This window comes from Bos indicus, chromosome 26, assembly GCF_029378745.1.
Source record: "Bos indicus isolate NIAB-ARS_2022 breed Sahiwal x Tharparkar chromosome 26, NIAB-ARS_B.indTharparkar_mat_pri_1.0, whole genome shotgun sequence".
Lineage (NCBI taxonomy): Eukaryota > Metazoa > Chordata > Mammalia > Artiodactyla > Bovidae > Bos > Bos indicus.
Window position 1 is genome coordinate 50,302,116 of NC_091785.1, and position 10,448 is coordinate 50,312,563.

The window sequence follows — 10,448 nt, forward strand, 5'->3', positions numbered from 1 at the left end:
GAACTCTTCTGTCTTTGAGTAAAATGCCTTCTGCTTGGCTGGACCAAGCCTGCTCTGCGGTCAGCCTGGTCCTGGCTGGAGTGTCCTCCCCACCTCTGAGTCATCAAACTCGGGGAGGCAGGGGGTCAGAGCTGCTATCTGCCGGCGTCCTCCGCGCTGGCATGCCTGGTCCCCTCTGGGTCCTGGGGGTGCGGCTGGGGCTCCAGGCGCCTCGTCTGCCCAGCTCAGGGTCTGGAATCCCGAGATGTGAGACTCAACTGTCAGCAGGGCAGATTTACAGCTCTCCCGGAGCAGGCACTGCATACCGATGAGCCCCGCTCCTGTGAGCCTGCTCACGCTGCACTGAGACCCGGTGACCAGAAGTGATGGCTGTTGTCATTGCTGAAATTCAGGGAGAAGTCAGTCTTGCTCAGCAAACATCCACAGTTAACAGGCATTGTGGACACACGTTAGCGGAAGCCTTCATTCGAGCCATGTCTGTAATAGTCTCCATCATAACTGATGAAATTGTCTTTTAATTTCTGTATATTGTTTCGTATTTAAGGAAAGACGTACAAGCTGAGCCGTTTATGTGCCTCCCAGACTCACAGGCCTGCACACACACACGCACACACGCACACACACGCACACTGCAGCCCTTGTCATGGAGTTTTCTTCCTCTTTGCTGCACAGACTTCCATGTGTCCTGACACTGGCTTTCTCCTGCCACTGGTCTCGGAATGGCCCTGGTGGGTGTTTCTTGTAACCTCTCTGGCTTCACTGACGTCTAACCTCCGACCCCCTCCTGTACCTGCCTCTCTCCCTTCGGAGGTAACTGCCTTCTGACCCCTGGGCCGCGCCCTGGACAGAGCTTTGTGGCCGACACGTAGGTTTCTGAAAGGTGTAGCTGTTATTGCTTCTGAGGTCCTTGTAAGAGGCGTCATGCTTTTGGACACGCAGCGACTTCGTTTTGTGGTGCCTGGACTCGCCTGTCCGGTGACCGTGTGTCTTCGTGTCCCGCTCCGGGAGGCCCTTGTGGGCCCCCACCACCTTGGTGATGGGCATCTGGGTTTCGCCGCTGTGAGCATTCACGTGAAGTCTGTCGGTGTGCTGGTGCAGGAGTTTCTTTGGGTGTCCACCTGTGGTCATTAGGGGTCATCCAAAGTATATGGCCTTGACATTAGGGGATCCTGACAAACTCCTCCGGTTCCTGTTGGCTTTGGAGCTGCTTTTTCCTCCCTGTTTAGAATTTTGTGTTTACCTGACGGCAAAAGCCGTTCTCTCGTGCTGCTGGGACATCTGCACACGGTCTCAGGGAGAAGTGGGAGAGCTGACTGGAGGCCAATGCCCCGCCCCGTTCTGCGCCCTGCTGCCTGATCTGCGCTGTGCAGTGGCAGCGCTTGGCCCACGGCCAGCCGCCTGGCGCTTGTCATGTCGCCATCCCGGTTTAAGCAGCGTGGGCCCTCTCAGAGCGTGAGCACGAGGCCATTATTGAGAGAGGCCGCTGTTAGAGCAGGCAGCGCCAGGGGAGAGCTGGACGCCCCTTCTCCGACTGCGAGAGCAGCTCCTGGTCACCCAGACGAAAAACAAAACAGGAACCAAGGGTTGTGTGTGTGCGGGTCTGTGCGTGTGGTTGTGTGTGTGCAGGTCTGTGTGTGTGGTTGTGTGTGTAGGTCTGTGTGTGGTTGTGTATGTGCAGGTCTGTGCCTGTGGTTTTGTGTGTTCAAGTCTCTCTGTGGTTGTGTGTGCAGTTCTGTGTGTGGTTGTGTGTGCGGGTCTGTGTGTGGTTGTGTGTGCGGGTTTGTGTGTGCAGTCTGAGTGTGGTATGTGTGTGGGTCTGTGTGTGAGGTTGTGTGTGTATGGGTCTGTGTGTGGTTGTGTGTGTGCAGGTCTGTGAGTGTGGTTGTGTGTATGAGTCTGTGCATGTGGTTGCGTGTACAGGTCTGTGAGTGTGGTGTGTGTGGGGGTCTGTGTGTGGTTGTGTATGTGGGTCTCTGTGTGAGGTTATGTTTACAGGTCTGTGTGTGGTTGTGTATGTGGGTCTCTGTGTGAGGTTATGTTTACAGGTCTGTGAGTGTGGTTGTGTGTGTGGGTCTGTGTGTGAGGTTGTGTGTGTATGGGTCTGTGTGTGGTTGTGTGTGTGTGGGTCTGTGAGTGTGCTTGTGTGTGCGGGTCTGTGTATGGTGTGGGTCTCTGTGGTTGTGTGTGCAGTCTGTGTTTGTGTGTGCAGGTCTGTGTGTGGTTGTGTGTGCAGGCCTGTGTGTGTGGTTACGTGTGCAGGTCTGTTTGTGGTGGTGTGTGTGGGTCTCTGTGTGTGCCGGGCACGTGCATGGGGCAGCCGTGTGGGATCTGGACAGGCAGCCTGCCCAGTCAGAGCAAGTGGGGGTGGGAGTGGGGGTCAGGCCTGTTGCCGGGTCTTCTGCCCGTAGTCTGGGGGTTAGAGACGGGAGGCCTGTCCCAGTCGAGTTGATGAGCCAGGCGTGGTGTGAGCATGGACCGTCCCGGGCCGGAACGGATTGGCCCACCTGCAGCAGGCTCTTGCCCGTGGGGCGCGGGGAGAAGGGCCTGGTCGAAGGCCCGGGTGCGCTGACAGAAGCCCTGTCCCCCTCTGTGTGGTTGATGGAAAGGCCCTGCGGAGAGCTGACCGGGCGGCAGGGGGACGCTCAGCCGGGTCTGGGCGAGAGCATCTGTTTCTTCCTATTTCCCCCAAGTCGGAGCTTCGGGGAGGGAAGCCCTCAGCCCCAAACACGTGTTCTGTTGCTGCTGGTTTCTGTTGGAAATGCTAGGCTACGGTTTCCCAGAGTAGTAAGCGCTCATGCGGAGGGTTTCTGGCTTTAACCTGTCCTCTTCTGTCCCATAAGCTGATTGAACTTGTATTTGTGTGGCTTACTTCTGAGGGCCTGGGACTGTGAGTAGGGGTGATGTTTGGGGGCAGAGAGCAAAAATCTGGGCTGCAGGGCGTCGCCCCTGCCACGTGGGCTCTGGGCCTCTGCCTGGCCCACCCTGTGTTCGGACCCGGGTTCACGTGCCTCGCGCGTATTTCTGGGCAACATGAGGCCCCCCACCTGCAGTTGGTTCCAACCCCAGGAAGGTTGGTCGCCCTGCCAACAACTTCATGTTTCCCATCAGTTGAGGGGCCAGTGGCTCGGGCTGTATTTTGACATAAATCCGCGTGCTGTTTCCTAACCCGTGTGTATGAAGGCACTTGCGTGTGTTGCCCATGGGTGTTACTGATGAGAGTTCTGCTTGTGCAGCTTTGAGCAGGATTCTGACGTCTCTGTGCCCACTGGGCTGGGTGCCAACATAGAGACAGCGCTGCTGCCAGCTGGGTCGTGTCCAGCCCATGCCCTCCCGTCGCCTTGTCCCTCCTTCGTCCATCTTGGTGACTGTGACATAAACGCACTTAATGACGTTGGTTATCACTCTTCCTGAATGGTAACTCGAATGACCACTTGAATCCGTATCACCCGTCCTCCAGTGCAGCCCAGTAGAGAAGTTACATCGCAAGCCCTCCCTCCAGAAGGAAGGGTGCGGCTGCGGTTCTGGGTGCCCACCCTGATCGAGACATCACTGCCCCGCTGGGCTGGGAGCGATACATCCTGTGTCCCCGTTCCCCCACGACGTTCATTCTCGTCTGTGCCCACGCACTGCCCTGTCCCCTCTCTGTGAAGCGCTGCACATGGGGATTACCCGGCTCGCTCACGCTGTGGACAAACCTTTGGTGTGGACCTCAAGACACACTTAGACTGCCCTGGCCCCTAACACACAGTCAAATAAATGATGACCCAGCAAGTGGACAGGTGTGCTCACGGAGGCAAAGACCATGCCTCTCTGCTCTGCACCTCACAGCTTCTGGAAAAGCACCTCCAGGCTTCTGGAAAACAGTGGAAGGGAGGGCTCCTGGGTCCCCAAGAGCCCCCCTCAGGCCCAGGGACCCACCAGGAGTCTTAGGACGCAGCCCAGAGTGGAGCTCCAGCTCAGACCGTGCAGCGATGTCCTGCAGGGATGTGGCTGGCTCTGCAGGGCCAGGAGACCCAGGAGGAGGCTCCCTACACATTCTCTCTTCTGTGCAGGCCACGTGGAGTGTGCTCCCCTGGTCGTGGGAACTCGGCTGTGTGTGTGGTATCTCTGCTGGGGAGCTGGAGGGGGGTTCATCTAAGGCTCAGAGCTCAGAGCTTTTATTGGGGCTACTCAAGTGGGCACCCCCTGCCTGTAAAATGCTAGCCTCAGAAAGAAGCAGATGCTTGCCGCAAATCACACCATTTGTACAAACATTCTCAGCCACCCCACGAGCAGGACCTCTTCACTCCAGGAGAGTTTCAAAAGCTGGGTTCCCAGAGGCCAGTCCAGGGCGAACCTGGCGGGCAGCCCCTGTGCTGACAGTGGCTCAGTTCCTGCCCACACAGGTGCTCCTGACCGAGGAGGCCCCAGGTCAGTAGACCCAGGGCAGACCCCGGAGAGGACCCACACTCGCCTGTCCTGGGCCTGGCGCGGCTTCAGTGTTGGTGAGATCTTGGGCTGACAGGGACAGTCGGGAAGTTGGGCCAGTGGCTAGAGAAAGGAGGAGTGGAGGACACCATGTCCCCAAGAGGACATGGGACTGGGGGTCAGGAGAGAGTGGAGGTCCAGGAGCTTGGAAGCAAACCACGCCTCTGTGTGTGTGCACATGTGTGCGTGTGTGTGCGTCAGGAGGGAGGGGAGGTCTAGAAGCCTGGAAGCAAACCATGCCTCTCTGTGTGTGTGTGCATGTGTGTGTGTGCACATGTGTGCGTGTGTGCACATGTGTGCGTGTGTGTGCGTCAGGAGGGAGGGGAGGTCTAGAAGCCTGGAAGCAAACCATGCCTCTGTGTGTGTGTGTGTGCATGTGTGTGTGTGTGCACGTGCAGTGCCACAGTCCTGGGTGAGAGCAGAGGAATGCCCATCCTGGACGCAGTGCTGTGGATGTAAGGGCAGCAGGGCAGGCAGGCTCAGGAAAAGGGGCCCATGACCTGAGGGAACAGGATGCCGTCACCTTGTCCCTTCAAGCTGGAGGGTGACTTTATTTTCCACAAGATTGTTGTTCTGTATTTATTTGTGTGCAACTCACACCCCAGACAGTCATCATCCTAACTCAAGGGGGCAGTGACGTGGTGGAGGCCCGCGAGCAGGTGGCCAGGGCCCTGGCTCTGGTCAGCCCGGTGCAACCTCAGGAGATCCCTTGGTGTCTCGGGGCTTCGGTCTTTCCGTCTGCAAAATGAGAGGGTCCTTTCTAACAGCTCAAAGTGGATGGACTAATGGAACCTATTTAGGAATGGATCAGATGGAGGGCCTAAGAAGCAGTGTCACTTGAATGCAGCAGAGATGTCAATGGAGAGGTGTGACACTCAGTGAGATGAGCTCACTGCAATTCCACTGCGTTTGGTGGTCATTCTTCTTGGTGGAATATCCTCTTACTGAGAAGTTAAACAATTAAAAACCAAAAATACTCTGTGGAGTTTCTAATGTCTGTGACCCCAGGCTCCACCTCTGGATGCCCCACCCACCCCCGTCCCATCCCGTCCCCCTCCTCCTCCCATCCCCTCCCTCCTCCCTCCTTCCCCTCCCCCTCCTCCCTCCTTCCCCTCCCCCTCCTCCCTCCTTCCCCTCCTCGTCCTCCCTCCTCCCTCCCCTCTCCCTCCTCCCTCCCCTCTCCCTTTCCCTCCTCTCTCTCCTCCCCTCTCCCTCTCCCTCCTCCCTCCCTCCTCCCTCACCTCCTCCCTCACCTCTCCCCCCAACCAGTCTGCTGCTCCATGGCCCACCCTTCTTGTTAGATGCAGATCCTGGGAAGCACCTTCTTAACTTCTTCCAAATATTAAAGATGTAAAAGGTGAAAAGAAAGAACTGGCACATAACAGAGGCCCACTTCCTAAGTACTGAGAAAAAACAAACCTCGGCATAAGTGGCGTTCTCCCCCGTGTGGGAGGGAGCTCTGCGGCCACGTCTGCACGCAACCTCATGAGGCGCTTGACCTCTGGCCTCTCAGCTCCTGGGAAGAGCCCTCAGCATCTCCAGGCAGAGGCTCAGCATGGCACGGTGTTTGGGCCAGACTGTCCACCTGTGGAGCCAGCATCCATCATTTCTCCAGAGCTTTTCCCTGCCTGGAGTCCCCGCCAGTGGCTCAGATATCTCACACTAACAGAAAGCGTCTGTCTTCACTCTCTTTCAGAGGAGAAGCAGCACGTCAATGAAGCCAGTTTAAAGCGTGAGTTCCACTCCTTGTGAGCTTCGTGGTCCACAGACTGGGAGAGCCTTCCTGCACTTGGACACAGCCCGACTTGCGGCTTGGAGGTGGTCCTTCTATTGACCTCGCACCCTTGAGATCTAAGATTGTGCTGTCAGTAATGCAATGTGTGTGTGTGTGTGTGCATGAATCTATGTGCACACACACATGCTCTGTCAGAAGAGGACGCACAGGGTTGAGCTCTTTTGAGGCACTTGTAGATTGACGTACTGGGTAATGAGCCGGGCAGCCAGGTGAGACCTAAGACAACACTGTGTGAGAGAAACACAAGCCGCATTGCCCGGGAGCGGAGGGAGGTCCGCCTGTGTGTCTGCAAGGGTTAGGGTCACTTTATATTTGTGTTGGAGCAAACGTTCAACTCGGGTACGGACGACAGAGGCAGCCAGACCGGGCTTGATTTGCTAGGATGAATCAAGAGAAAGATGATAGGATCAGACAGACATGCTTTTCTCTGGCGGGTGCAGGTTTTCCGCTGGGCAATGCATGATCAATCAACGCTTGTCCGAGAAGGATGCATCCTTTCTGTTGTCATTAAAGCCGCAGTTACATGCTCACCTGGGCAAGAAGTGGGGCCAGTCCACTGCTTTCCCATCTGAGCTTGATGTCAGGCTTTGTGTCTCAAGTCCAAAGTCCGGTTTAGCCCTCCGTGCATTCTTCTGTCCTGTTCTGATGACTGCGTCGTCTTGGTGCATTTGTTGTAGTCAGAATCAAAAGGCAAACAGTAGACTTGCGTGAATAAAAGCCACTGTGGAGCTGTGGACGAACTCCCAGAGTGAAGTCTGGTGGAGTGTACGATGCAGGCATTGAGAAACGCTCCACAGTTCCTCTCCCTGAGGGCCTGCCCAGCCCCGCGTGTACCTGCCCAGGAACAGCAGTTATGCAGGCTGGCCGTTTGGGATCCCAAAGTGTGCATTTGAAACCCAAATTCACGCCCCTCGTGTTTATTTGGGTCATCATGATTTTCATGTGGTACATATGTCTGGAGCACTTCATATGCCCACACATCCCAGACTCTCAATCACAGCTCTGTAATTTTTAAAAGGAGGCAAACTCTACAGGAAAGAGAAGCATGTAAATATGTACCAATGCTTATGAAGTCATTATTATCTGTATGTAAAAAGGATGTGCATTGGAAAGGGAAAATGGCTCAATGAATGTTTTAAGTAATCCGTGTACCAAACTGCAATTTGAAACTGCATGTTCCCCAAAGCACACATTGAGTTGAAATGCCAAGTCTTCTCTTCAGATACCATTGTTTCTGTTCATGTATCATAGGCACCTTCTGTTCATCTGCCTACAAATTCCAGCATTTTAGGGTTGGGCTTTTGGAAAAAAAAAAAAGAAGAAAGAGACAAATATGCATATTTGTCACTATTTCCTGCCAATCCACTGAGCATCTGAAGAAGTCAAGTATTTTAAAATAATATGCATTCTCTAAATACTAGAATGTACCTTTTATTCAAAACCAGTGGACTGTATTGAATTGAATATTTGGGCTCACTATTTAGCTCTTCAAATAGAGGAAGTGTCACAAAGAGGTTGAAACACAGAAATGTTTACTGTGTAACTGAGAAGTGTGCAGCCTAACGGTTATCACCATGGCCATGTGCACAATATCCAGAAACACACACACGTGCTTTCGTTTGTGCAAACCAGAACTCACGTGCACCATGTCCAGAAGACGCATGTGCTTTCATTTGTGCAAACCAGAATCCATGTGAGCTGCAGCTTCCTTGTTGACACAGTGTGTGTACCTCGTTCCCGTGGTCTCAAGCTCCAGTTGCTGAAGGACTGTGGCTTTTCCCTAAAGTGCTCAGCCCTCGAGGAACCTGTAGCCTTCAGGACACCCTGAGTGCCTTACGCGGCTGTGAACACCAGTGCCGGCAGTCAGGAAGGAGGGCGTGCCGGGAGTGGGTTTGGAGGTGTTGGACATTAATCTACGCTGACCATCACTGCGTCATTGACCTTAAGATGGACTGTATGTTTTAACACAGTGATGGATTTACGTTTAGGCTCAGGAAAATCAAGCTGTACATATAGGTATCAAATCATATATTTGTTTACTGTGTATTTTTTAAAAGCTTTATTGTAAATTTATGCAAACACGAATGAGGACTTGTTTTCTCACGGCGATGTGCCAAGCAGTGTTTGTGTCCCTGAAGCAGTTCCTTAATAACCACACTCTAAACACGTGATACTCTGTTTAGTGCTAAACAGTATTCAGAGCCCTAAAATAGGTTTGTATGGTGATTAACTACAGAATTTTACACATATTTTTGTATTGTGATTCCTATGATATATACCAGAGAATTTTTACTCATTTGTAAATTATTGTACAGTTTTTAATAAAGATTGTTTTAAATCTTAGAATATCAAAGTTCTCCACCTCACAAAGTATTAAAGTCTGGACTTATCGGCTACAGTAGCCACTTCTGTGTTCTGTGTCCACTCTCTGAATGATAGTGTGTCTTCCCACACCAGAAAGGAGAGCTGGGCCTTCTGCACGTTGGGAAGGGGAACCCAGGCGTCTCACATACAGCCTCGTCCTAAGTTATGGGGGGGGCTCCTCTGGAGGACAGGCTCTGAGGTCACCTGGGGTCAGCCACGGGGAGGCCTGCTCCTGGGCTGTTTGTCAAATGAGAACCCAGGGAGAAGTCAAGTCCCTGAGAATGGTGAATTTCTGTGAATGAATAAGAACATGTTTCAGTGTCAGGGACCCCACAGAGGTGAGCACAGGCTGTTGGATCTCTTTGGGAAAGTGGGAACCTGAGGTGGGGCTAAGATGAGGGGCAGGAAGTGTTGATTGGGCTCTGCAGGGTTCTTATGCCTTCTGTTGTCCCAGCTTATGCTTTGAAATTCCAGCTGCGGCTGTTTTAACAGAAGCAAAGACTAGGATGTATTTTCCTTACAAACCAATCCCCGCGGGGCTTGACTTAGTGACAGCACTGTCCTGGGAGGCTGGGCGGGCTGGGAGTCCTCCTGCCATGTCCCACCCAAACTCGGAACTTGCTTTTTAAAAAATAAGTCTTTATCTATTTGGCTACGTTGTGTCTTAGTTGCGTCACAGGGGCCTGGTTGCTCTGCAGCACATGGGGTCTCAGTTTCCCTACCAGGGACGGAACTGTGTCCCCCGCCTTGCAAGGCAGATTCGCAACCACCGGAGCACCAGGGAAATACCCGAAGTCTGTTTTTCCAGGCAGTCAGGATCAGCTTCCGTGGTCGCATCATTCCCCCCCCCCCCCACCACCACCACCCCTGCTCTGTCCTTCCAACTTGCCAAACGTTTGAGTCAGAGCCTCCTTGCCTGACTTGGGATCGCCCACGGGGCCTGGAAATGTGGCTGAAGTTTCGAAAAACTGTTGTTGTGTTTTGTTTTTTTTTTTTCCGTGCCTCCTCTCCTCAGCTCCTTCTGCAGGTTGAAAGGGAGGTCAGAACCCCGTTGCGAAGCGGCTTTGCTTGGGCAGAAAGCGCGCCCTCAGCCCAGACCCGGAGCTTTCAGCACCCGCCACATCGACAGCGCCGGCTCCGCGCGGGCGCCCGGCAGGGCTTGAGGGTTGGGGGTGGGGGTTGGGGGTGGGGGTTGGGGGTGGAGGGCGGGCAGAGGGAAAGGGGCGGGGGGAGCGCCGGGCCCGGGTCCGCCCCGTCTACGCGCAGAGCTCAAACCCCGCCACTGGAGGCTCCGGGACCGGCCGCCCCTCGCCCGCTCCCTCAATGGCAGCGAGGCGGCCGCAGGAGCCCGCAGGGGCTCTGCCCGCCTGCCTGGGGGCGCGGGGCACGGGTAGCCCCCAGGCCCGCCCCAAGCTCGGCGGAGTCTTCCGCTGCGTGGAGGACGCCTTTGAGAACAAGACCCTGTCGCTGGACGCGCTGGGAGGCGGCCACCGGGATCCGAGAGGCGGAGGGCCCTACAGCGGGCCAAGCGGCTACCCGGGGAGTCCCAGCGAGCCAGGTGGAGACGGCCTGGGGGCCGCGGCGAGTCTCCCAGAGGGGCCCAGCGCGGCCCAGGCCCACGGCCCACAGCAGGCAGTGGCCGCGGTGCGGGGGCTGCGGGCGGCGGGGCTGGTGAACGCGGGACGCGGGCTCTGCCCCTGAGGCGCAGCGCATCCACCCCAGAGGCCGCCCCGGGAGCCATCCAGGGGCCCGTCCTCTTCGGAGAGCCTCCAACCCCTCCCCGGGGACGCGACCGCTGGCCGCAGGGCCTCTTCCCCACGAC

At 55.3% G+C, this 10,448-nt stretch overlaps 1 protein-coding gene across 9 annotated transcripts in view; it reads left to right on the forward strand.

The window, feature by feature from the left end:
• Positions 1-8,618, forward strand: part of JAKMIP3 (Janus kinase and microtubule interacting protein 3) — an 89,428-nt gene extending 80,810 nt beyond the window's left edge. For all 9 annotated transcript variants that reach the window (XM_070781123.1, XM_070781121.1, XM_070781122.1 and 6 more), the window contains one exon: positions 6,164-8,618. The gene's annotated coding sequence lies outside the window, so the exon portion shown is untranslated. The remainder of the gene's footprint in view (positions 1-6,163) is intronic.
• Positions 8,619-10,448: the final 1,830 nt, after the last annotated feature.